Source organism: Rosa chinensis, chromosome 4 (genome assembly GCF_002994745.2).
Source record: "Rosa chinensis cultivar Old Blush chromosome 4, RchiOBHm-V2, whole genome shotgun sequence".
NCBI classification, from domain to species: Eukaryota; Viridiplantae; Streptophyta; class Magnoliopsida; order Rosales; family Rosaceae; genus Rosa; species Rosa chinensis.
In genome coordinates, this window is record NC_037091.1 from 28,792,162 (window position 1) to 28,819,275 (window position 27,114).

General features: G+C 38.4%; 2 long non-coding RNA genes across 2 annotated transcripts; both read right to left on the reverse strand.

The window, feature by feature from the left end:
* Nucleotides 1-19,494: 19,494 nt before the first annotated feature.
* LOC121052495 lies at nt 19,495-23,009 on the reverse strand. The gene is made up of 8 exons (XR_005809257.1): nt 22,865-23,009; nt 22,664-22,744; nt 21,711-21,781; nt 21,149-21,230; nt 20,389-20,458; nt 20,243-20,279; nt 19,886-20,148; nt 19,495-19,679 (listed from the first exon to the last, which is right to left on the reverse strand). It is a non-coding gene; the product is annotated as an uncharacterized LOC121052495 (long non-coding RNA).
* Nucleotides 23,010-24,862: 1,853 nt separating this feature from the next.
* Nucleotides 24,863-25,753, reverse strand: LOC121052670. The gene is made up of 3 exons (XR_005809761.1): nt 25,637-25,753; nt 25,057-25,168; nt 24,863-24,965 (listed from the first exon to the last, which is right to left on the reverse strand). It is a non-coding gene; the product is annotated as an uncharacterized LOC121052670 (long non-coding RNA).
* Between the last annotated feature and the right edge of the window lie 1,361 nt (nt 25,754-27,114).

Genomic DNA, 27,114 nt, shown 5'->3' on the forward strand with positions numbered 1-27,114 from the left:
GAAGGAGAATTGACAAAGGAATGCCTATAGGCAGTTTTAACCGAAAAGCTTCCATTCCTTTCCATTCTCCAAACACACCGATCATCAACCATTCTATAGCTTAATGGAATCCTCAGAATAGCCTCCGCCTCCTCAATAGAAAATAAGTCCCTAACTTTAACTTCATTCCATGTTGAATGATCAGTAATTAAAGCACTAACCTGTAGGGATGTGTTTACCACAGGAGCGGGAACACCTGGAATGTAATTGGGAATACCCGGGATCCATGGATCCGACCATACTCTGACCTACATTCTAGTTCCTATTTGCCAATAAGACCCCTGTACAATCAATTCTCTTGTCGAAATAAAGAATACTTCTCCATGAATAAGAAGGAGAAGTATGGGGCTCAGTCGTCCAAAAAGAACCTGCAGGGAAGTATTTTGCTCTATAGATACGAGCAATCAATGAAGAAGGATTATTGATGATCCTCCACGCCTGTTTTGCTATCAATTATTCAGCAAGACTTCGAAAACCCAAACCACCTTCCTCCCTAGAGTTACACAATGCATCCTAAGATTTCCAATGGATCTTCTTCTTATCTAAAGTGCTTCCCCACCAAAATCTTGCACACATTTGCTCCAAATCCTCACAAAAACCTTTTGTGAGCTAGAAAACACTCATTGCGTAGGTAGGTAACACCTGCGCCACCACCCTTATCAAAATATCTTTGCCTGCACCACTTAACAATTTACCCTGTCAATTCTCCAATTTCTTTGCCAACCTATCCTTGATATATTGAAAAGTTGCAGTCTTCTTTCGACCAACATAAGTGGGTAGACCTAAATACTTCTCATGTGACTCCACCACCTCCACACCCATGAGGCTAGCAATCTCCTCCTGCATATACTCCGAAACATTTTTGCTGAATACAACCGAACTTTTACAAAAATTCACCAACTGACCTGAAGCTCTCCCATATGTCTCAATCACGTCTTGGATATGATAACAATCTTCTAGACTGGCATTAGCATACAACATACTATCGTCAGCAAACAGTAAGTGATTAACAGATGGTGCAGCTTCACATAACTCAATTCCAGGAAGAAAACCCGCCCTTTGTTTCTGTTGCAGCAATGCAGAGAAACCTTCCGCTCCAATGAGAAAAAGATAAGGAGAAAGGGGATCTCCTTGTCTCAAACCCCTTGAGGGAATCACATAGCCTCTAGGTTTCCCACGGATAAGAAAAGAGTACCTTACTGTAGTGACACAGAGCATAACCATATCAATCCATCTCTGAGCAAAACCAAATCGCTCCATGACCTTCCTAAGAAATAGCCACTCCATACGATCATACGCTTTGTTAAGATCCAATTTCAACGCCATGAACCCCTCAGACTCATCCCTCTTATTATGCACAAAATGAGCCATTTCATTTGCTACCAGAATATTATCAGTTATCAAATGCCCTGGAACAAAGGCACTCTGAAATGGTGAAATCACAGAAGGCAAAAAAATCTTCAACCTGTTGGCAATAGCCTTCGAACATAGCTTGTAAATGACATTGCACAAAGCGATAGGTCTAAGATCAGACATCTTCTCTGGATTAGTCACCTTCGGAATGAGGCAAATATGCATAAAATTAATTTGCTTTAAAAAGGGACCCGTATGGAGAAAAGACTGAACATCAGCAATGACCTCCTCGCCAATTGTATCCCAATAATGCTGTAAGAACAAAGGAGGCATCCCATCCGGTTCAGGTGATTTGGTAGGATACATCTGGAATAAGGCAGTTTTTATCTCCTCTCTTGTATATGGCAAACTCAACTTGTTGTTCATCTCTTTAGCCACACAAGGTTGTATAGCCTCAATAGTCGTCTCCATAGCCCCAAAATCTAGCTCTGAAGCTTGAAACATGTTAGTAAAATAGGATGAAACTACTCTCTCCACATCAACATCATCCTCACACCAATTGCCATTGTCACCATATAGGCCTTGGATCAAATTCTTCCTCTTCCTGTTTGAAGCCTTACGATGAAAGAAACCGGTATTACGGTCCCCCTCTTTAAGCCATTGTACCTTTGATCTTTGTTTCCAGAAGCTTTCTTCTTGAGAAAGCAAAGTTTGCAGACGACACATTAACGAGTGTTTTTCAGCTTGTACTGCCTTATTGATAGGGACATCCATAAGCTCCTCGAGTCTATCTCTAACCCCCAACATTGTTTGCTGTCGCACCCTATATGTGTTCTTCTGCCATTTATCTAAAACCATTATGGTATGTGCAATCTTCTTGGTAACTACATACATTGGAACCCCAGCCACATCGGTCTGCCAAGTTTCTTTCACCAAGGGATCACAGGCTGGGTGCTGAAGCCAAAAAGCTTCAAATTTAAATCGGTGGAATCTTGATCGTTTTGGGATTGGAACGGTGCTTGCACGTAGTAGTATAGGTATGTGACCATAATCACTTGGAGAAAGATGAAGGACTTTGGCAAATCCAAAAATGTCCACCCATGCAGGAGTACAAATAGCACGATCAAGACGTAGTTTAGTCTCAGAATTCCACCACGTCGATTTCGTGCCCTGAAAACCTAAATCCAGAAGATCTCCATAACCCAAAGCCGCTCGAAACCCTCTCATTTGCCGCTCAGCCCTCACCGGACTATCAAATTTTTCTCCGTTGTTTAAAATCTCGTTAAAATCACCAATGACCACCCAAGGGAGGGAATCCAAGTCTGAGAGATCACGTAGCAACTGCCAAGAGCGGTTCCGCTCCACCGTTCTGGCATACCCATAAAACCCCGTAAGCCTCCAAGATGGAGATCCCGGATCACCGATCACCACTGCATCCATATGATGAGCAGAAGTCGTTCCCATCCTGATCTGTACATCATCATTCCAGAAGAGGCCGAGCCCGCCAGACTGACCTGCGCTCAAAACCGCCTCTGTATGCACAAACCCTAAAGCCCTGTGCAGGCGATCAAAGTCCTCCTTCCTACTTATTTTTGTTTCGCATAAAAACACAATTTGGGGCCGATTCTGAGAGATCAAATCTTTCAAAGCCCTAGTGGTTGTGTCATTGCAGATCCCTGTGCAATTCCAACTCAAGATAGCCATGTCTATGGCAGATTGTAGCTTCCTTTCTAAGACCTAGAAAGTAACCCTAGCGCAGAGGCAGCTAGGTCTAAATTTTGGAAAAAGTCAATAGTTATCTCTAAATTTTCTTATTTGAACTATTTTTTTTTTTTTTGTAAATTATCAAATGAGAGTTTCTATTCATATATCTAAAATTGGCATTTTGACCTCTCGTTTTTTTCAAGTGATAGTTGACTTTGTTAACTCATGTCAAGTTACCAATAAGGACATAAGAGGAAGTTGGTCTCTTCTTACCTCCATGAACGGTACATAGTCTTCGACTTATAGAAAATTTTCTCCTCTAATATAAATCTTAAAATATACATCAAAATCTATGAAACAAAGTGATGATTATTCGGTAATTGAGCAAAACATCATTTTGGAACCTTTGCACAAGATATGGATTTAGATGTTTTATGTTCTTCTCTTTTTACAATCTTGATTACAAATCTGCTCGAAGAAGATTCAAGTAAATATCTCAAAGATCAACTAAGGGGAAGATGGAAGGCTGCAACAAAATTTTCCAAAGTTATGATGAGAACCAAAATGGAAGTAAAAAAGTCGGCAACAGAGTTATAAAATTTGATAATAACTAGAAGAGTCAGAGTTGGCAACAGATATATGAGCAATTTGATGAAAAACTATCTCAAAGTTAAAATCATTTTCGTTTTTCCCAACTACCATTGAAATAGATGCCATGAGAACTATAAAAAGCTTGCAAGACCCGTCTACAAAATAAGCTGCTTAACCTCTAGAGTTCTAGGTACCTAAAGGGTGACTCTTGCATGTCTCAGTTTAAATGGGAGTGTTGTTCTAGTCACCTCTTTCTCATACAAATAAATTGTCACTTAATAACAGTATTACAGTTGATTGAAAAATAGGGTGGGTGAGTTTAGAATTTCTAAGTTCCAAGTTTTCTTTCGACTTTGAAGTGTAGACACTACAAATTTAATGAAAATAAAATTCATTAAATGATTCGGTCAACACTTGAAATTATGACGAACAAATTTAGTCGGCATGTGGGTCCCACAAAATGTGCACGTGGCTTATGAGTAAACAGAACCAGGCAGATTCAGGGAATGACACGTAGCGGCATACAAAAAGCCCGACGACAATAAATAAAGGGTGGTGCTATTCACAGACCCATTTTCTCTATTCACACACCCCCTCTATTTTTATATTACTTTAATTCAATTATGTTTTACAAATTACCCTAACTACCCTCCTTGTAATTCTATTTCTTTTATTTTTTATTTTTTCTTTTATCTATTTGGCAAGTCAATCATGAATCAAACATCATTATGCAATAAATTAATTTTCTTTTACCTATAAATGAAGGAAAAATAATACGTTCATAAGTGGAATGACCTGTATTATTAGACGAGAATATACTTCCCAAGTAATTACATTCATCCAATTGAATCTAAATTGCAAAGTTTGTTCTCATACAAGTAGGAGGGGTAAAACACATGCTTTACTCCCTTGTTGTCTCGGGTTCCAATATTGCACCTAGCTTACTAGAGTTTCTCATCTCTTATAGATTGGCAATAAGCCATTTTCAAATGAAATCTGCAAATTTGAGAAATTTGTAGGTAAAAAAAAATGGAGTATAGTTCAAAATTAATTGTTTGAAGACTAGCTACAAATGTAGACACAAACATAATCAATGGTATGAACTTTTAATTTAATGTATTTTAGATAACTGTATTGAAAGAACACTGACCCATAAATAATAAGAATGTATTATGCAAGGCTGAGGACAAACTTTGCAATTTTGATTAAGTTGGATGAACATAATTACCTAGGAAGCATATTCCTTGTCTGTCTAATAATACATGTCATTCCACTTAACGAACGTATTATTTTTCCTTCATTTATAGGTAAATTAAAAATTTGATTTATTGTATAATGATATATTGATGTTTGATTCATGATTGACTTGCCAAATAGAAAAAAGAAAAAGAATCAGAATTGCAATAGAGGGTAGTTAGGGTAATTTGTAAAAAAAAAATTTAAATTAAAATAATAGAAAAATATAAGGGTGTGTGAATAGAGAAAATGGGTGTGTGAATAGCACCACCCTAAATAAATTTGTTCTGACTTAATCAGCTGATATTAAGGCGGATCAATTAAATTAAATCAATTGATTCCAAGTCAAATCAAGTATTAAATTTCGTCCGTTGATTAGATGTCAATTTATTTAAATTGATAATAGATGAAAAAATCAGCCATCAAATTAATTGGCTAATTCCTTAATAGTCGTGATTAAATCAGTTAATTAAAGCTGATTGAATTGATTATGCTATTAATGAAATACAATTAAAATCAGCCATCAAATTAATTGGATAATTCCTTAATAATCGTGATTAAATCAGTTAATTAGGACTGATTGATTTGATTATGCTATTAAGGAAAATGCAATTAATTACGTGTCATCAAGGCATTCCAAATGAAGAGAGACGCCGACACTATAAATACCCCTTCACAAATCAAGAGAATGACTTCAGCCAAAAAAGAGAAGAAAATACTCTCAAAATTTCTGAAGCCTCCCAAGCTCGTGTGAAGAACCCTCAAGCTGCCAAATAGCCGGTTCCTCACCAACCTCAAGTCAAAACATTCGTCACGTGTCGACTCTCGTGACCATCGTACCACTCAAGATCAAGCGTCAAGCCCTTGAGTGAAATTCATCATTGGAGATAGAATCAGAGGATTACTAAAGATTGTAACCCGCACTTAAATTAATAAAATTATTATTTTTGTACACGTGTCTGCATTCTGTTTGTTTTCAGATTTTTGTGTTTACAAATTTGGCTTATGATGTTTTTAAGAAATTTGGGATATAGGAGGTGAAATCACTCGTGGGTGAGCCACTAGTAATTTATTCCCAACATTTATCATAAAGTCATCATTGAAGGTTTTTTTTTTTTTTTTTTTGATCAGGTGGTTAGCTGTTAGTAACTCACACACCCATGCAGTGGTATCTCAGCGCCAAGACACCTGCACCGACATTGCGGCGAAAGCTAGACAAAGTCAGAGTAATACACTGCTCTGCAGACGCATAAATCCAAAGGATCCCTCAAATCTGCTGGCCATGGGATGGAGCTGAGATTCGAACGCTAGACCTGGGGGCTCCAGATTAGGCCGTTCGACCAACACACCACACCACGTGGTTGTCATCATTGAAGTTAAGGCACTGAAGCTGCAGCTGTTACTTTTGGGATTGTTAGTATATACCTTGGTCCTTTGGGTTCACAGATCACATGCGTGTTGTCGGAAATTTTGATTCATGGCCATACACTCCAAGCCTATGGAAATAGGGGTTATTGATTTTATTTGGACAAAGGGCATTGTGGGAAAATTAGGGAGGTGTAGATAGCATATTGGTTATTTGTAAAAGTCAGTTGAATGTCTATTAAATTGGAGGTCCAAATGCCAATTTTAGAGTTATGAATAGAAGCTCTCTTATTAGATTGTTTGTTTAACTTAATATAAAATTACTATTATGGACAACAAATTATAAGCGAAAATTATTTCTCTTCCACATCCTAATTTATAAACAATATAAACCATATTTTCATATCTACATCTAATTAATGTGGCAATCACTTTCGAATTCAAGATGCTAAATAAGCGACGGACACAAGTATCTCGAAGTTTATTAAAAGTTTAATAACATGGAATAGATATACTAATATTTATCAAAGACAACTCATCTTCAACGTTCTCAACATATAGAGCACAAACCTATAAGGGAGGTAATCAACTTAAGAAAAACTATACAAAGTTACTAAGATTTATCTGCATGAATGTAGTTGATTAAGTGAGCATTATGATTCACACCCTAGGCGCATGGGGGGGGGGGGGGGGGGGGGGGGGGGGGGGGGGGAAGGATCTTTATGAAGAAACTTGCATGTACCAAAGAGAAATTCACCTCAAGAATTTTGCATCAGGAACACCTTGAACTAGGTTTGCAGTCAATTAATAGTCTTGCATTAAAAATCGAGAGTCATGGAGGATCGACAAAAAAGAAGAAGGAATATTTGTAAAAATAATAATGAATGGCATAGAGTTATCGTGAGTAAATTTACCTTGATTTTCAATATATTACAAAGTTTTTATATTTTGTATATAAACTATATAAATTAAGGTTATGTTAGTAACTTAAAAGAGGTATAATGAGCAAACTTGTTGTTTAAAAAAGAAAAAGTGAGGTGTAAAGAGCATGAGAGATCTTAAGAATTTCTAGTGTTTGAGGGTTTATGCCAAAAACTTGGTTGCCCATGAGGTTTAAGATTTTCAAGTTGCTCAAGTCACCAAATGAAGTGGGAATCAAACCATTAAGGGCACGTTTACTTACTTGGAATGGAATGGAATGATTACGGAGTAAAAATATCCCTGTGTTTACTAACACATAAAGGAATCAGAATGATTCCGGGTAAAAGAATTCCTGTGTTTACTAACACATGAAGAAATCGGAATTGGTGTAGGTCCCACCTATTTATCAGGAATTGATTCCTGAATATTCAGGAATTTGATTACGAAGGGGGGAGATGTGTTTAGGAATCAATCCTCCGGAATCAATACCGATTCCTTTCTTTTCCCATTCCATTTGTTTCCGATTCATGATTGTTTTCCATTCTAAGTAAGTAAACGTGCCATAAGTTGATTGAAGTTTAATTTCAAGCTCACGAGGGATTTCAACTAGCCTAACTCCTTGGAAATAGTGCCAGAAAACTTATTTGTAGATAGATGGAGAGTGTTAAGCTCTAATACCCCAGAAATTCGTTATTATTTTCTGAAGATTTTTCGGATTTAATTCAGTGGTTATTGGTACAAGTACGTGGTTCGGGAATGAAGTGGAATTATTTTTGCACGAATAATTATTCGAATTTCATAGTTTTAGGGGGGTCACGAAGGTTGGCTTTTTATACATTGGGTTTCTCCTAAAACTTCCTTCACAAAAGTCATAGAGCGTGTCGATATGAGTTCGTGGACATGTGGCAAGCATAAATTGGAGTTCGTATGAGAAAGTTATGGTCAGCTGAAGTTTATGCCATTTTTGGAAATTACTATAAATAGAAGTTTCCGAAAATAAAATTCATTAGTTGTTATTTTTGGAAAGTTTCTGTTTTTAGAAATTCCTTTTCTCTCCGTTCTCTCTCTTAGAAACCCTAGGATTCGGAAATTTCCGATCGACCCGACCTGACTGCAACTCACAATCCTGACGTCCTCTGGCCAAGCTACCAACCCAGAACCATTTAGAGCTACTTCGCAGACCTCTCTGTGGTGGCTTTCAGCAACGATTCGCACTAACGACCGCGTTGTAAGGCGGCAAAGTTAGAGGTAGTCAGACCCAATTGGAAATCTCACCTCCGGCGACGGCGGGACTTCAAACCAACCTTTTTGAGCTCGCACCAGCCTCCTCGTTCGATTCTTGGTGGTGGTTTCGAGCGATTCTCAGTGTGGAGTAGCAGCTCAAGGTGAACAGTATTTTCCTAGCTTGTGACCGCGATCGGCGGAGATCTAGGCCAAGCTCTACTTGGTATTCTTGACATTTTGGATTGTTGGATTAAGGTGGTTTTGAGTTTGGTCCGGCGGTGCATGTGCAACCGCCTATGGCGGTGCTTTGATGGCCTTTCGGCCATGTAAGAGGTAGTTTCTTGTGTTATTTATCATCTACTCGTCGATACGAGCATTTCGATATATAATACGTAATTTGGAGATAATATGAGCATGTTAGGGTTTTTTTGTGATTTTGAACCATTCGGTTTTTGATCCATATGGATTCGATTGTACGATCGACTTGTGGTTTTGATATAACGATCGTAGAAGTGTTTCGGAGACTTTGGGTGGTCTTGGATGAGTTTTCGCCTTGATTGGCATTACTTTTGGGGATTTTAGTTCAAAACAAGGGTTTCAGACTTTAACTTCACACAAGCCACGTGCACATTTTGTGGGACCCACATGCCGACTAGATTTGTTCGGTCATAATTTTAATTGTTGACCGAATTATTTAATGAATTTTGTTTTCATTAAATTTTTTGTGTCTATAAATGCCCCCATTTCAAGGTGCGCCGTAAACATGTTGTCACGTGTTGGGGTGTGACTTGAAGTTTTGAATTTGACTTTTTTTTTTTGGTCACCTTGACTTTGACAGCTTTTCCATTTTAGCTTGTCGCAATGCTTTGCTTTAACGGAGCTAGCTTGTAGAACTACACAGTCGTAGACATTCCACAAAAACATCATGATTTAATTTAATAAATATATTACGGATTTCAAATAGTAATAAAAACCCATAACATAAATATTCATGGAATCACTTCTTGGTTTTTCCTTATGTAAGATATTCACCCGCAAAATTTCAGCAATTGATATCTATAATCATCACACAAATTTGGTGCCATATATAGCAGAAATTTTGATTTCTTCCATATTTTCATGGTCTCAACTAGGAAATTAATGAAGTGAGAAACCCTAGCCTTTCAATACAAAATGACAGCCTCCTTTGTATTTTGGAACACAAACGACTTGGCTACTAGCTTCATGGCCTTTTGTCTTTGGTGTTGCAGACGATCATCAAGCAAAGGTTATTTGTCTTTACACGTTTCTTCATTAATAATTGAGACAACCAATGGCCTATGCTGACTTTTTATTTCTCTACTCTCTGACAGGGCTTGCTGCTACTTGTTTCTTGTCTCGGGCTTTGTGTGTCGTCAGCACATAGAAGAGACTAAGCAAGTCCACACGTTGAGCTTGACCGGTCAAGACTATTCACTGTTTTTTTGCCTTGTATTTCTACTATCGAGGCTGACAGTTCAGATACTGTTCACAAAATATCATGACTGGTCAAATTTTTAGTCAAGAACTATGTCTCTCGATCCTTAATATATATTTTATATTTTCATAGCCTGCTCGAACTATGTATTTTTTCGGGTCTCTTTGGCAAAGTAAGTACTTGATCTTTCTATTACCGCCCCACCTTCTGACAATACATATATAGAGAGATAGATAGACGCTTGCACGTGTAGACCCCAAAGTCTAAGCATGAATAATGAATTCATCCATGTCCAAATATGGTCCTACAGACTTGTGCAAACCAATTCACCCAAGAGCTTGATCGATTGATTCCATGATTCATCTTCTCACCTGCACGTGCAGCCCATTGAATGATTTTTTTTTTTTCACATCATACATGCAAAAACATGATTAATTGATCATTCATGTTCACATGTCCCTTTCACCTTCTTCCTCTTCTGATGACGTCCAAAGCATGGCCAATTTATTATTTTTTTTTTTTAATTTCTCTCACATGCCCCCTCTTTCTTCTTCTTCTGATCATACCGCTGCCCCTTTTTTTTTTTTTTTTTCCCATACCGTACATTTTTCGTACCGTACATGTATTCTGAAAATTATTCTAAATATATATTTTGCTTTCTTTTCAGAGCTTTGGTGATAATTGAAGAACCCTCATTCCTGCTTTCAGTGCTTTGCTGCTTTTGGTGTATTTGCTTCTCCTGGGACCTTGATTTGACGCAAGTTCTTGGTAGCGGAAAGGCAAGTTTTTGGTATCTGTCATTGATTCATTTGATTAACCATCCTTTTATTATTATTATTTTTTTATACATGTCATGACTAGCTTTCTCAAGATATCCATGATGTCATGTCCTACTCGATCTGACAATATGAATATATTAATAAATATACATGTACGTGTGGTCCAAATCAAAGCATAATTGCATGATTGATTATTTCCTTCTAACCATCCTTCTTTCACATGCTATGACGTCACCTTTTTTAGATGTCGCCTCTTTTTTTTTAACTTCACACAATTTCATATATATTTCAATATATATATATATATATTGCTTCTTTTTTTCAGAATTTTGGCGACAATTGAAGAACGTAGATGACTTAAGTACTTGGATTCCTCCACTTTTGTGCGTGGTAGGGTCCGCTAAAAGCAGTTAGGCTTTGCGTGTTTGTCAACGTTAAGGAGAAGAACGTGAACGTCCCAAGCACTTGGATTCCTCCACCTTTGCTCGTGGTATGGTCCACTAAAAGCGGTTAGGCTCTGCATATTTGGTGGCTCACGAAGAGAAGAATGCGAACGTCGTAAGCGCTTGAATTCCTCCACCTTTGCTAGTGGTAGGGTCCACTGAAAGCAGTTAGGCTTTGCGTATTTGGTGGCTCACGGAGAGAAGAACGTGGACATCCTAAGCGCTTAGAATCCTCCACTTTTGTGCATGGTAGGGTCCATTGAAAGCAGTTAGGCTTTGCGTACATCTTCAGGCACTCGCGACCAGCGCTTCTCGTCCATTTGTGGCCATGCCTTTTTTCAAGTGCTTCAAGAGTCCAGTCACCATCCTCAAGGATCCGGATGACACTCAAAGTGACGACACCACTCTGCAGGTGTACCCATCGTTGACTGGGCCTCAAGCAATCGATGTTCCTCCTTATGACCCTTCCGCTCACATCCTCCAGTGGACTCATGTGGTACCTCGCCAACTAGCTATGTTTCGACAACCAAGATCTGGCAGAGACCAACAAAACTCGCATGTACTATTGCTGAAGTCTTCGCATCATGATCAGAACACTCCTCAGACCCTATTCACACTTCTCAGTGATCGCATATGCAATAGTTCAGTGTAGTGGAGCAGTGCATTTCGAGCAAATGGCAGGTTTTCTTACACAGAGTTCTACTGGGAATGGGTAGAAGATATTTTAAGCAGGAGGCTTACCTAGGAGGCTTGCCTCTATCAAGCTATATTTTCCTTACTGTTCAGCTATGACCTTGTTGCACCTGTCATATGAGCTTTCTATGAGTATTGGTGTTCTACGACGAACACCCTCCACACTTCTAGATGTCCGTCTCCCTCTGGGATTTGGACCAACTTGGAGGTCTGCCTATTGTCGGACGATTTTATGACGAGGTTGTTCCAATTGCTGAAGAGCTTTATGCAACAAGCAAAGGGAGTCAACAGAGCCGCTATTTGTTTCTCGCCTACCATAAGCACTGCAAGGAAGGCTAAGGGCAGAAAGTGAAGATCTTCATGGATACGATACTGGTACAAAGGAGCTTTGCGCTATAAAAGGCCTTCGAACAAAAGCCAAAGGAACAAAAGAGATCCGCCCCCGAATGCGTTTAATCCATCTGGCAAGATCCATGAGATCTGACAACGAACTTCTGCAGACCTTGCAGTATTTGATGACTTAGGCATGGATGGTGAAGATATAGAGCCCACCTATTTGGCTGCCTTTCTTGCTTGCTGGTTGTGCCTGTTTGTTTTACCCAGAGACAACACCAGTTTGATTCATCCAGGAGTATTCAAAATTGGCAGCAAAATGTCACAGGGTGTACAGTTTTGCCTAGCGGTACCAGTGTTGGCCAGCATCTATCAGGGTTTGAACGAGATTTCTGTTTCCAGCAATCCAGGTAGTTGCTCGGCTGCTCTTCCTTTTCATTATATATATGCATGGCTAGCAGAGTACTTCGGCACCCATTTTCAATCTCCACTTCCCAAAGACCTAAGGCCTCGTATGGTTTGCTTCTCCGGAGAATTGTCAGCTAAGCATTTTAGAGACTCACAGGCTCTTTCTTTGTTCAACACATGTGACAATGTGAGTATGGGTGCATTTTCCAAGGTATTTTCAGACAGCAGAGTGGTTATCAACCGCGGTGACATCTCCCATTTAGACTTGATATATCTGATTAGCCTTCGATCCGAGTACCTTTCTCTAAGGCAGGATAACCGACGAGTCATTCAGCCATATAGTCCACATCGATTTAGTCGACAGTTTGGTTATGTCAAAGACATTCCTGGCAGCCTTAAGAGTGACATTTGGACCGGCGTACTGGCTCTGATTTATTTGCATTGGGATTCTTGAACCAGAATGGACACCAAGTGTGTGGTAACGTTGCCTACCCAAAGTGTCGTCACAGAGTATATGGTTACCCGACTATGTTGATTGGTGGTCTAAAGTGTATCGTTCTACACCAGTGAAAGCAATGAAAGTAGCGCCTACTAGTGGACCACTGCACAAGTCTCTGAAAGCAAAAGAAGATAAGAACGTCAACCGTGCAACACCACCTCATCACAAAAATGTGATTCCTTGTGAAGTTGAATGTAGCACCAACGTCCCTACACCTCCTAATAGGGCTTTGCTTCTTAATAGTGACCGTCAGGCTCATCCGATCAACATTCTAGAAGATGATGGAGACTCTTTAAATTCTTACGTTGCTTTGGTCTTTCCACTTAAGCTGAAAAGACCCGCAATCCAAGAAAGAAGGCGTAGTGGGAGCAGTAGTAGCAATAATAGTGAAGTGCACTTTAAGCGTCAGAAAACTGACACCAATCTTGGCCCTACTTATTGCGATCTCAATGCTGAGTATACTCTGAATACCGACTTTCTTGGAGATGTTTCTGTTACACCCCACATCCGACTTACCCCTTTTTACTGAGTTACACGAATCACTGTATGTTTTACCATTCGCAGTTATAGTTTTATCTTTTAGGGGGGTGGCTAGAAGTTAACTTTTTATGGGTTAGCAATTTGAGAAAATTTCCTTCATGAAAGTTGTAGAGGACGTTAAACCGAGCGCGTGCATATGTGGTACGTAAAAATTGGAGTTCGTATGTGAAAGTTATAGCTTAAAATGTGGAAGTTACTGTTCATGGTAATAAAATATATATATGGAAAGTTACCACTGTAGGTTTCCATTTTCGGAAACCCACGGTAACTCTCCCTCTCTCCTCCCCCGACCCCTTCCCCTTCGGCCCGAGTTGGTTCTCCTCCGATTTCTCCCTCCTACGGCCGACCCACGACGGAATCCGGCTATCCCCAAGCTCGTCTCCTCCCCCTTGACACATTGGCGGTGGTATTTTGTGAAGTTTTGGTCAGAGAAGCTCGATTTCGAGCCGGGAAGGTAACTGTTGCAGTTTGTGATTTTTGCCGATTTCCGGCGATTCCAGCCATCTCCGGTCACTAAACCGACATCGAAGGTCGGGTTTTTGATGGAGATTATTTCCCCTAAGGTCTTGCTTTTCAATTTGCAGTGTGGAGGTCGAATCGATCAAACCCGATCCTAGGGTTCTTGAATTTTTCTGGAAAATTTTCACCGGCTTAATTGGAGCTCTTCCAGGTAAAATTGGCACTTGTTGTAGTTGAGAAAGAGATTGGGTCTGTTGAGTAGGTGGTGCTGCCAAAATTTGGTGGCCATTGGTGGTGGTTGGCCGGTGGCGCGTGGGCCCCACCGCGGCCACTGTGGGTGGCGCGTGGAGCTGCAATTTATTTTCTGTTTTGGCTCCATAAATCCCTTAACGATTGTAGAATTTTATACATGAAGTTTGGTGGAAATTGGAGGAATTACGAATTGAGTATAAATGGATAATTATCGATTTACGTGAATTCGATCGCCGAAATTCTTTCGAATTCACTTTAGAATTTATATATCGATGAATGAATATTGTTGGAATATTGTGGATGGTTCGTTGTGAATTAAGGAGTTGGATTTTGAAGGGGGACGTTTTGAATTTCAATTTCCAATTACCGTAAAGTTAATTTCCGTCCTGTAAATATATATTTTTTACGAGTGTTATTCGTACAGGACGAGAGGAGTCTTCGTACGAGGAAAATACCGAGCGACGTCAGGATTGACTATATACTGTGAGTGGACTTTTATTTTTCAAAGAATGATGCATGCATTTATTCAATCGGTTCCGAGGTTATAATTTATTTATCGTATTACTTTCCCGAGCATATGGTTATTTTCAGAAATGGTTTTGGATATTTGGTTATTTGAAGGTTTTATGGCGTGCGGGGTCACGTCATTGGATTACGCTTATCTTCTCTTATTTATTCCTTTCCGATATGATTTCCGGATTTATACTATTTATATTATATTTATATTCGGCGATTTGAGATTTTTATGAGATTTCGATGGAGTTAATCTTTATACTTATTTATCTCCTATTTATTTTGAACTTGAGATTATCTTGGCGTGTGGGACACGTCGTTGGAAATTCATTTACGAGAGATGGGGAAGCTTTATGTACTTATGGATTTATGAGGTTTTCGGATTTTCTTTTGCCATACTTTGGGTGACTTATCATTGCTAGCATTGATTTTCCGCCTTTGTGGCGTGGTGATGGGATCACCGTAGCCCTCCGCCTTTGTGGCGCAGGTTACTGTCTATGTGACAGTAATTCTGTAGCCCGGTATCCTATCGCTACACTTAGTGGCGTAAGGGTATATTACGGAAGTAATGGGAGTATTTTAGCCTGGGAGGCTTTCACCCGAGCCTGGGAGGCTCACTCGTATGGCTATCATCTTCCCCTACTCATTTTACTACTTAGGCTAGCGGGGCTAGCTCGATTTTCGTTTAACCAGCGGGGCTGGTCTTATTTTCCTTGAGTATCAGAGTTCCAACCTTTTCTTTTAAATCGTATGTGACTAGCGGGGCTAGTTGGTTTTCATGAGCGGAACTCCTCTTGTTTTATTTTCGTTAATCATTACATGCATCGGAAATTTTTAAAGAAATAAATGTGGGAAGTATAAAATCCATTTGGTTTAAATTTGTTTATTTTTGTCCACTCACGCTAACGTTTTTATGTACTTTCCCCTGGGCCCTTCGGTTTCAAATGCCCAGTTTTCAGTGTTGCTGCTCGACGTTCAGGAGTGAGCCATAGTGACCGCATCTGCTTCCGTCATCATATTTTGTAGGTTATCTATTTAGCCTACTGTACTCTATGTTAAATTTACGTTCCTAGAATTGCTCTGATTACTATGGGATTTGTGACCCAGACTTGTATGGAAATATATTTGAGGTCTACGACCTAACTTTGGGAATTGTAATATCTAAAATCTTGGAGTTTCTTAGACTTGAAGTACTTGTTAAACTATTATTATTTTGGGCTTGAGTTGGTGGAATGATGGGAGCAGGGTGGCTCCCGGAGTTTGTGGTTGGATTATTAGAAGTGAAATTTGTTTTCCACAGGTTTTGGGTTGTCCATTTTTAAGGGAGGTTATGCCGAAATTTTGGTAAACCTTCTTTAAAAGTGGGTCCTGTAGGGCCACTTCGGATTCCAGGGTGGAATCCGGGGCGGGTCTTGTCAGTTTCAACTTCTTCACAACCGATGTTGCAACGTAAAGAGGTAACCCTTTTTTGGACTTGCGTCAGATTTTTTTTTTTTTTTGGTCTTTTTTTGGAACTTGAATTGTTCTTTTCCTATCTTTTCAGGGTGCAGAGATTGATGGTCATCCACTTTGGAGAACGATGATGCCTCTTCAGACCCTATACGTGTTCCTTCTGCAGCGGAACTTGAGGCTTACTCTTTTCCCATGCAAGGAACATCCAATGCAAAGAATGACTCACAGCAAATTGACCCTTCAGGTACAATTCTTAACTCATGTGTATTTTTGTTGCACTTTAAGTCCCCTTTTTTTTAACTAATGATACATGTACATGTCCACTTACCAAGGTGCATCCTCCCAAGCCTCTGAACACCATAGCCTTTTCTGAGGCCTCTCTTGGTGGAGCTACTATTATAGATGCTAGTCAAAGACTTCGTGATATTCGTCAACAAGCTGCCACTGCAGTTTGTGAACAAATTGAGGATATGATAATGAAGCACTCCTCAAAGACCATTCTTTCCAGCAAGGGGGAACTTGACAAGCAGATAGCTGAGCTTAGCCTTTATGGGATTGATCCTTCATCCGTAAGGGACAAAGTCGAAGGATTGTTGACTAGTGCTAACCAATATAACTTGGCACGGCTTGCTTGTTCACGCAAGGCTACTCCAGGCACACGTAATCAACCTCTGGCTAACACTGAGTCAGAAATTGCAAAGGCCACTTCAATTCATCAAGCTGACTCTAATCATCACCAATCTGCACTTATGTCTTTGGAGAAATTAAAAGAGGAGTAGCGACAATTGGAGCAAATAGTGACTTTACTAGACGAGAGACTTCTACTACAGGAGAAAAAGCTTGTCGACCTAGAAAAAGAGAAGACTCAAATCCAAGAGACCCCCGAGGTGACCACTGCAGAGCTTGAGACGACAAAATCATTGCGAGAGATTTTTGAGAGCAACCCCCATAGCTTCAAGGGTTTGACTTGGGTGTGAAGAGTTGTTCTCCATTCGTAACTTATGATGGTTTTTTTTTTTCATTTTCCTTTATCACTTGTAATAAGTTAAACTTTGACAGTCATAACTTATTATGAAAATAAGTACTTTTCTACTTATTTACTTTATGAATAGTAAACAAACCCTTTATTTTTTATTTGATTTGACTGAACTTGAGATTGTTATTCCCAAGCTGCCTACGTATCCTTCCAATGAAGGAATCAAGTCATCACATAGTTCAAGGGTTTATGGATGAAGTGAAATTTTTTTTTTGTCCTTTTTTTGCTTGAGCCGCCCTTTCTGGTTTTCAACTCAACGAACTTTTTATTTATTTATTTTTATTGTGCCATGTGCAGTTTAGGCTCGTGCTAGCTAGGAGCGTCTTCTTAGTTTCTTCAAGCATAGTACCTCTTCAGGAACTTTCCATTTATGGGGCCAATTCTCAAGCCATCTTCAGCCACAATTTTATAGGATCCACTGGTGTAGACTTCGCTGACGACATAAGGTCCATACCACTTTGACTTGAACTTAGAACCAGTCTTGTGTGTCATGATGATAGGTCTGCGTACGGCAAGCACTAGGTCACCAACTTGAAAGGATCGGGGTCGAACCCCTTTGTTGAAAGCTCGTGACATTCAAGCTTGGTAGCATTCCAAGTGCTGTTGTGCGTCAAGTCTCTTTTCATCTAAGGCTTCCAACTCTTGCAAGCGTAACCTGGCATTCTCTTCATCAGTCAGTCCTTCTTGCAAAGCAATCCTCAGAGATGGAATTTGTTTCTCTAAGGGTAAGACCGCTTCAACACCATATAGAAGGGGGTAAGGTGTAGCTTTCGTGGGAGTTCTATATGTCATCCTGTAGGCCCAGAGCGCCTCGCCCATTCTTTCATGCCAATCCCTTTTTGTTTTGCTGACAGCTTTCTTCAAAATATTACACAATGTCTTGTTGAATGCTTCAGCCAACCCATTAGCCGGGGCATTATACATAGAAGAAAAGTGTAGCTTGAAGTGATATTTCTCATAGAGTTTCTCCATGGCACTATTAGAAAAGTACTTGGCATTGTCTGTAATGATGCAATGCGGAACACCATATCGTTGAATGATATTCCCTTTGATGAAGTCTATAACATTTTCATTCTTTATTTCCTTAAGCGGCACCGCCTCTGCCCACTTTGAAAAGGAATTCGTAGCTGCCAGAATGTATGAGTGACTGGAGGAGGATTTTGGAGTTATGGGCCCTATAGCATCAAGTCCCCACACATCGAAGGGGTAGGAAGCAATCGTTGGATACACACTATGCCAAAAAGGCCTTCAGACGACAGAACAGTTCTGTCGTCTGAACGAACAAAAATATGTCGTCTAGTACGGTGTCGTCTCTTGGGGGCATCAGATGACAGAACACTTCTGTCGTCTGAAAAATCAGACGACATAAAAAAATAAAAGTCTTGTGTTGTCTGATGAGTTTTGCATTTTGGGAACATTGTGATCTGTATCTTTAAAAGCATTCAAACAACATTTTTGTATTGTCTGATAAACAAAACAACCACAGACTTTTGTAAATACTATTGTGTCTTCTAGCATACAACAACAATTAAATGTTGTGCAAATTGACTTTAAACAACAATTATCTGTGGTTGTAAAGTGCATCAGAGGACAATTAAGTGTCGTTCTAGGGTAGGTTTATATGACATTTAAGTGTTATGTGAAAGGTTTTGAAATTGTACTTATGTGATGTTGGGAAATGGTTTAGACAATAGATATCATATTATTTCTGTTATGTCAGTCTCATTACAACGACAATTTACTGTCGTTTGAGGTTATTAAGACGACAAATATTTGTGGTCTGAATATAAAAAGGACCACTAATAGTACGTATTTTATATTGTCTGTGATCAAGTCCAACCACACTTAATTGTTGTTGTTATACTCTTTAGCCAACAATTCCATCTAACTTATGTTGTTGTTTTGTCATTTAGACTACAATTTTCTGTCTTCCCACTGCCAAAAAGACAATAGACTTCTAATTGGTTTTTGTGTTGCTTTTGTGCAGCTGTAACCACACATTTGTGTGCTTTTGTTGTAGCTTGCAATTTGAGATAACATATATTAGTAGTCCTCTGTTACAATTTTGGAAATTAAAATTGCCCATTCATGAAACCATAAAATCCATATCCAAAATCATTCATTGCAATTTCCATTAATCCACCATCGTCTCATGTACACAAACCTAATCATGAGCATCAGTTCAAAATAGCCCATACTAATCTGGAAGTCCAAATGCTTAATGAAGGAAGAGCTTCTACTAGACACAAGTCAATAAAGGAACTAGCTAGCTATACTGCTGTACCAGTTTCACGATCTGATCATGAATGAAATCACCCGAATCATAGAAGTGGTCATAGAAAATGGAAGGTATTCAGGGGTGCGTGAGCATATATACATAACCCTGCAGATAATATGCACGTAGAATGAAGTTATTTGCTAGTGCTTTTAGTACCTTTATGTCTAGATAACTATCACATTGCTTGAAGTTACAAGGCTTATTTAACTCAATTTTATGAAGAACTAGACCAGTGGATTATAATAGTATTCAGGACAAGAACACAATAATATCACTACAACAGGCCAACAACTAGAACAACATTTTCTTACCTCCATAATATGATTTGAAGGGAATGGCCAGTGAGCCTGCAGATAAAATGATTATGAGGAGTGTAAAATTTCTAGTCAAGTGTAGATTGTGAGGAATGGGTTTACCTTGAATTAATGATGAGTAACGTAGTGTTATAGGGAGGAATAGAGCAAAAGCGAAAACATAGAAAAATCAAAAGAGTAGCCAAAACTAAAACCATATGTAATTCACTTAGATCTGTGATGAGGTAGTAAATCAAAGCCTCAAACTGCATATTAGGAGTCTGCAGAAAACACAGAAAAGCCAAGCAGTCAATATCATATAATATCAACTTGGCAAATCCAAATATGTAAGAGAAAGGTACAAAGGAAACTTACTTTTTAGTAACTCTCTTGAGCAAGATCAATGAATTTTCTGCCAAAATATATGTCAAATGAACAACAATCAGTCAAAGTTTGAGGGTTGTTGAGCAGCTATAATAACCAACCAGAAATAAGTGTATGATTTTCAGAACCATCATTACCTCAAGTATGTATGAACAATGGGATTTCCCATTTCAAATTTCAGAGATAGTCAACCTCCATCTTGATCACCTATACAATCACCAGAAAATTACATTTAGTATGAATCCTATTTATTACCGTGAATAAGGACTTACTGTAATGTCCCAAAACTGGTTGACGTCATAGCGCCGCGTATCTTACGAAGCTTAAGTATTGACAAAGTAATACTCGAACTTCCTAAGATGCGCAAGGCTAAAGATAACGAAACTAAGTTTTTGGGTAGCTGCAAACTTGATATTTGGGATCAATGTGTCTCAACCTTTGGTGAAAGAAAAGAAAGAACATAAACTCAAGTGAAGTCTGATGTTAAATAAACTCGAGGTAGCTAAACTAAATAGACTTCAAAGAGGTTTGAAATATGAGGCTTCACACTACAATTTGTGGAAAAATTTCAAGCGATGACAACAACAAATAGGATTTATCCAACTGAAATAACAAGCTTAGTAAGAGTAGTTAGAAACTTGAAAATAGGAGATAGAAGGATGCAAATCTGGTTCGCATATTAGGGCTGAGAGACATGGCCTTTAATATATACATGGCTCAAAATAGATCACTGAGAGTGATTCAAAAGAAGACTAGCCTAGACATTTACATGAAGCAAAAGTGAGCCTTTCAACAGATTTACAACACACTGAGTTCAACTTTCCACAACACAAGTTCCAACAAAATAAAGGCTCAAAACACCAAAGAACATCAGGGTTTCAAAATAGGATAAAAGACCTCAAAAGGCAGGAGTTGACAAGCAGCAAAATGCCAAAGCCACCACTTCAGTTCTGCTCCCTTTCAACTTCGTGCACATTACCTGAAATGAGTAGGGGTGAGCATCACTTACGTTCATATGCTCAGTAGGAAGTAATGCTAGCTAGGTTTGAAAACTAATTGAAGTTGGTACCAATAAAACTTTAGACAACAGTAGCAAAAAACTAAAGTTTGTATGAGAGTTTCCAGTGAAAAGTATGCATGAAGGGTACCCATGTTTCTACAAACCGATGACTGGTCTTAATGCCAACTACTTACTTGCTAAAGTAAATGCACAAACAACCAGCAAGAAGTAGCGAGAGTGGCCGTTTACACCACAGCACCTAGGAGTAACGCCACACCTCAAAGGATGTTAGACGTCCTTCAGTCCGTATAGCCCCTCCGAAGGTTTAGGGGATTGAAACCCAAGGTAGTTGCTTTGCTCCCTTCACTCTCAGGTCACCACTTAAAAACAATGCAATGTGTATGCACAAAAACATATAAATCTTTTCAAGAAAAGCTCTAACTAGTGAAGACCCCCTACCTGGAATCCTTGATGTGTAACTCCCAGCAAGTACCACAGAACCACTCTTCAATTCACTTGAGTCCTTGATCCTATTATGAACATGTAAACCACCATCAGTCCTAATAACATTTCTCTCTTAGACTAAATCACTCAATTAGAGACTGGGTAATAGCTAGAGCTTCACCATGTGTGGGCTTATTCCGAAAAGAAAACATTGATCAAAATGTTCTGATCAGAATGCATATAAAACACTGGTTTGTAGTCACTTTCAAACAAAAGACAAAACCTTTTCTAAGCCTTTTGAACCGAAGTTAAGTTTCAAGGCATGCTTTATATTTCTAATCTGACTTACTGAAGATCGAGGACAGAAAACAAGTGTAAAGGTTCTCAAATCAATTGTTTGTAACAATAAGCTGCACGTTTTGAGAAAATTTCAGAAAACTGGTAACAAGCAAGAAAATTTCACAAACAATTAGTCTTTCAGTGTTTTCAAAGAAAACTTTCCAGAATTGAAGTAGACATGCAAAGCTACTATTTTACAGATTTTCAAGCTAATCGAAGTTCAAATGGAGGTTCAAACCAGAATCTAAAATTGACAGAAACGCTGATTCTGCAGAAATCCTGAAATAGTGTAGTAACTTCAAAATAGCACAAGTATCTCATTTTAACTCCTTTTTTCACGAAACTAAGTTCAAAATGATCATTGAAGAGTCTAATTTAAGCTATCAAAAACTGAGAGTAAAGCAAGGAGTATAGGTTTTTCGAAAATTATGGAATAGCCCACTGGTTCAGCTTGGGTGTTGTCTTTGAGGCATAACATCAAACACTTGGAGTGCAGTAATGGAACTTTGGTCTTTTCCAGTACTATCCATCCTCATGGGTTTACCAAAACATAATAATCAAAAGTGCATTCCATTACAACCTTGAATAACTTTAAGAATTGGAATTTAACATAAGGTAGAAGTTCTTACCGAAAGGAAATAAAATTTCTGGTATTGAAGCAAAATTGAGAGAAGCTCAGTGGTTTGAAATCTCAAAGTCTTCCATTTGTTCTGTCATAGTGAAATACGTGAATTAGAGGAGGTATACATGACATGCAAGGCAATAGAAGACCTGGAGCTGTGAAATTGGAAAAGTGCAATAGAAGGTTTGATCGACCCTTAGCTTCATACCTCCTAACATGATGAGAAGCAAGACTTGGAGATAAAGTAGCTACTGATTTTCGACCTTTGATGAAAGTGAACCAAGCAGTTTCAAGTGTTTCTGAGCTTAAGAGAAGAGTGAGAGTGGAATGGAAAGAGAACAGAAGTAGCTTGGTTTTTGTTAACCGAGTATTTGGCTGTAAAAGAGTCTAAGCAATGAATATATAGGTGACATTTAAAAAAAAAAAAATAAACATAGGCTAATAGACTTTTGTTAATGAAATATGCTCCAAAATTTGTTTACAAATGAAAATCAATATCCCATTTCTACTTTGCAATTAAGCATAATCCAGGTCTAATTTTATATCCAAACATAGCAGTCACAAGCACATCCTTTCCTACAACAAAACAACCTTTAAATCTAAACCGGCAGATTGAGCAAGTCTAGCAAATTACAATTCACCACCGGTTTTAGTTTTGCCCAAAGCATAGAGAAGTGTGAAAAGCTAACATTGCACTTAATTCATCCCAGAGAAACTAATGAATCTGAGAAACTTCTGGTTCCTTACATCCATACAATTTGTATTTATTCTTTTGCTTGTAAAAAGGGATAAGAGTGATTTACCTTCGTGTTGAGTAAACTAAGGAAATCATCAGGCACTCCTTTGAATCTCCAGTATATTGGAGCAACAATATTGATCATAGCAACCTCCACAGTCCACACAATCGATCTCAGAGGCCCCAAGTTCTTCTTCGCGTACTCGTACAGATTCAGCACACACATCATCATGTAAATCACTGCCATCCTCAAAACCTTTAGGTGCTTCAACTCCTTCTGCAACAAAATTCAACCAAAGGAAGAGAATCAAAACACACCGTTTGTGATATAGAACAATGAAACTAAACCATAATCAATTTCTGGCTGCACAGTTTTTCAGAGACAATAAATCAAACAGTTCATCATCAATTTTGGAAAAGGCTCCATTACTAGACTCACCTTAGCTCTGCTTTCCCCAACGTTCATAGGCTCCATTCCTCAATGATCTCGTGCAAAAGAAATTCAGAAAAAGACCAAATTTGACACAACTTAAAGTGAAACATTTAGGCAAGAACAGTTTGGCTTTGAGGATTTACGAAAAATTCATTTGTGCAACAAATGAGTTGAAATTTTTCAGAATGAAAGCTGACATATCAAGGTACGACATACTAAAATTTCAAACTAATCAAAGTTCAAGAAGTAAGGGAATGATGGATGCAAATAGACTGAACTGTCAAGTTTTAGAGAAATATAGTAGCAGCAAAGTCAAAATAGAAAATCCACCAAAAAGTCATTTTACGACCGATTGACAAGAAATCAATTTTGAAACAACTATTGGAATGTCTAGTTAAATATATACAAAGACCATAGGTTAAATGATTCAAATAGGAGTTCAAATCTCAGCAGAAAATTAGAGGGTACACTAAAAATTCTGGAACTTACCAAAGCAGACCAGACTCAAAAGAAAAATCATTGAAGATTCATTATACATCGAAATAAGGTGAAACTTTCCAGATCATTTTTTAACTAGCAAAAAAGAAATATATCAAAATTTCACAACATTTAGAGATCAGTAAGTAGGGCAACCCAAAGCTCAAATTTAACAGATTAGCAACTTTCTCAGAAAATTCAGCAAAGCTGTTTTAACCACAATATGAAGTTTTGATTTTAAAGTTGGTTTGTTTTAAGAGTAAACAAGAGAGACACAACAAAAAGAACTAGCTTACAAGCTAAAAGAATAGCTACTACATTGAAGAGTAAACAAGGGAATACAAAGAGGATGCATGAAGCATTACAACCCCATTTGGCTTTTCATATCCCAGGTAGTAACTAAACTAAACCATCTACGTACAATCTAGTTAGATGTTTGGAGTGTGACTCTCTGCTTGTCAAATTGCACTTAAAAATTGCAGACGAAAACGTTCCAACACAATCACACCAATTACATACCAAATCAGAATCAAAGATATAGAGAAAAGTTTGCTTTCCCTACCTCAAGCCTTAGCTTTCAGCAGCTCATACAGCCAATCAACTGCTACAACAAATAAAATTCCAGTTGCTAACACCCACTTTGTATTTCACAAATCCAGCCACCTATACCAAATTTACAACAAATCACACCCAAACTCTTGGAATGACTGAAACAGAATGAACTTACTTGAAAAGATAGGAAATTTGAACTTACTGGAGATAGCTGCATACAAAGAAGGATTTCAGTGTTCTCCACCAACCACTTAGCTCCATCCTTCATAAATCCCCCATAGCTGCTGTCAAACTCCTTTTTGAACATAAGCCATCTAAAATTGCAATAAGCTTGTTAATATAAACTTTCTTGCATCGAACTATATGTAAATATTCAACAACATTTACATGTTTATATATCAACATGATCTAGTAGAAGAACAGCAATGCAATTATTGATAAAACCATGATATTTTCAATACAAATAAGTTTTAATTGAAAGAAGAAAGAGTTCTTGTCAAACAACATGGAAATCAAAAGATTCAAAACCCCAACACATAAATCCATTTCAATCGAAGGAAAACCACAACACTAAATTGAAGACAAAACCCCAATGTAGCTATATCCATTTCAATCACCCCATCCCCAAATAGAAGAAAAACCTAATCGAAATCAAACCCTAAAATTGAAATTTTGGATAATAAGCAAACCCAAAATCTGCAGATAAAATCCTAAAATCTATCGAAGATTGAACCCAATCAAAAAATGAAACTAAAAAACAATTGAAACCCTAAATTGCTTACCAATATCCGAATCGAAAATAGCTCTATTTGTTGCTGGAGAGCTCCATTAATCCAAATGCAAAAGATGAAGTAGAGACTAAGAAGAAGAAGGAGAGACAAAGAAGAAGAATCCAGAGAGTGAGCAGTAGAGACTAAGAAGAAGAAGGAGAGACAAAGAAGAAGAATCCAGAGAGTGAGAATCGAGATCTGAGAGAGTTGAGAGAGAAGGAGAGAGGCTGGTGTTTGAGTTTTTCATTTTCGCGGGTTCTAACTAGGTAGAGCTGAGAGAGTTGAAGGACGAGAGAAAATGACTTTAATTGGGTGTTGAGCTCTATCTCTATATCAAAAGGCACAAGTCAAAATAACTTGAAAATTTTTAAAACAAGCTTCACACTTAGACAACATTTAAATGTTGTCTGAATGTTGCAACATTTTTCAGTCAACTAGGGCTTGGCTATTTGAGAGGGAAAATACTCAATCAACTTTTGGATATCCCTCCAAATCTGAGATAGGAAATCACCACTTTCTACAACGACATAAATGTGTTGTCCGAATGCTCACCATTTTTCCAAATTAAACCAGTATGGTTTTAGTCTATATTCAGACGACAGAAAAAAAAATTATGTCGTCTGAAAAACTCAGACGACATAAAACACTACTTATGTCGTCTGAAGTGTGTCATCTGAAGGCCTTTTTGGCATAGTGGCAATGGCTCTGTCGGTTGATGGATGAAGTTTGCATGAAACTGGCAAGCTTGACACCTTTGTGCATACTCCATGCAATCTTTAACCATGGTGGGCCAATAGTAACCCATCCTCTTCACTTGAAAATGGAGCTTAGGACCTGACTGGTGAGCTCGGTATACTCCTGAATGAGCTTCCTCTATAGCCTTATCATCTTCCTCTTTCCCCAGACATCTAAGAAGCAATCCATCGAATGATCATCGATAAAGAGTCTCCTTATAGTAGAAGAATCATGGTACTGAGCGTTGCTTTGGGTTATCGGAAAGCCTATTTCGCTGGAGGTAATCAATCAACGGGTACCTCCAGTCATCAACATCGATCACGTAAACAAAGACAACATTGGAGTCTTCATGCCAAATCTCAGAGATTGCAGATACGACCCACCGTTGGCAGATTGGAAGGTGTACGACTTCATCCTCTGATAATGCCAATGTTGCTGCTAAGTTGGCCAGAGCATCTGCTATTTGATTTTCTTTTCTTGGTGTTGTCAATTTTAATTTAGTACTGGCAAGTGCACGAATCAATTGTAGAATAAATGTGCAAGCACGAGGTCATTCCCTCAAGGACTGATTAAGACAATTTTATTATGACAAATGTGCTATACTTAAGTGAAACAAACTGATTTTTATGATGTGATTGAGGGTTAAACAGAAAATTAAAGAAAGAAAAACTGAAATTAAAGACAAGAATGAGCAATGAGATTTTTTTAGAGTTTGAGAACAGATTATGAAGATGCTAAAGCATTGAATCCACCAC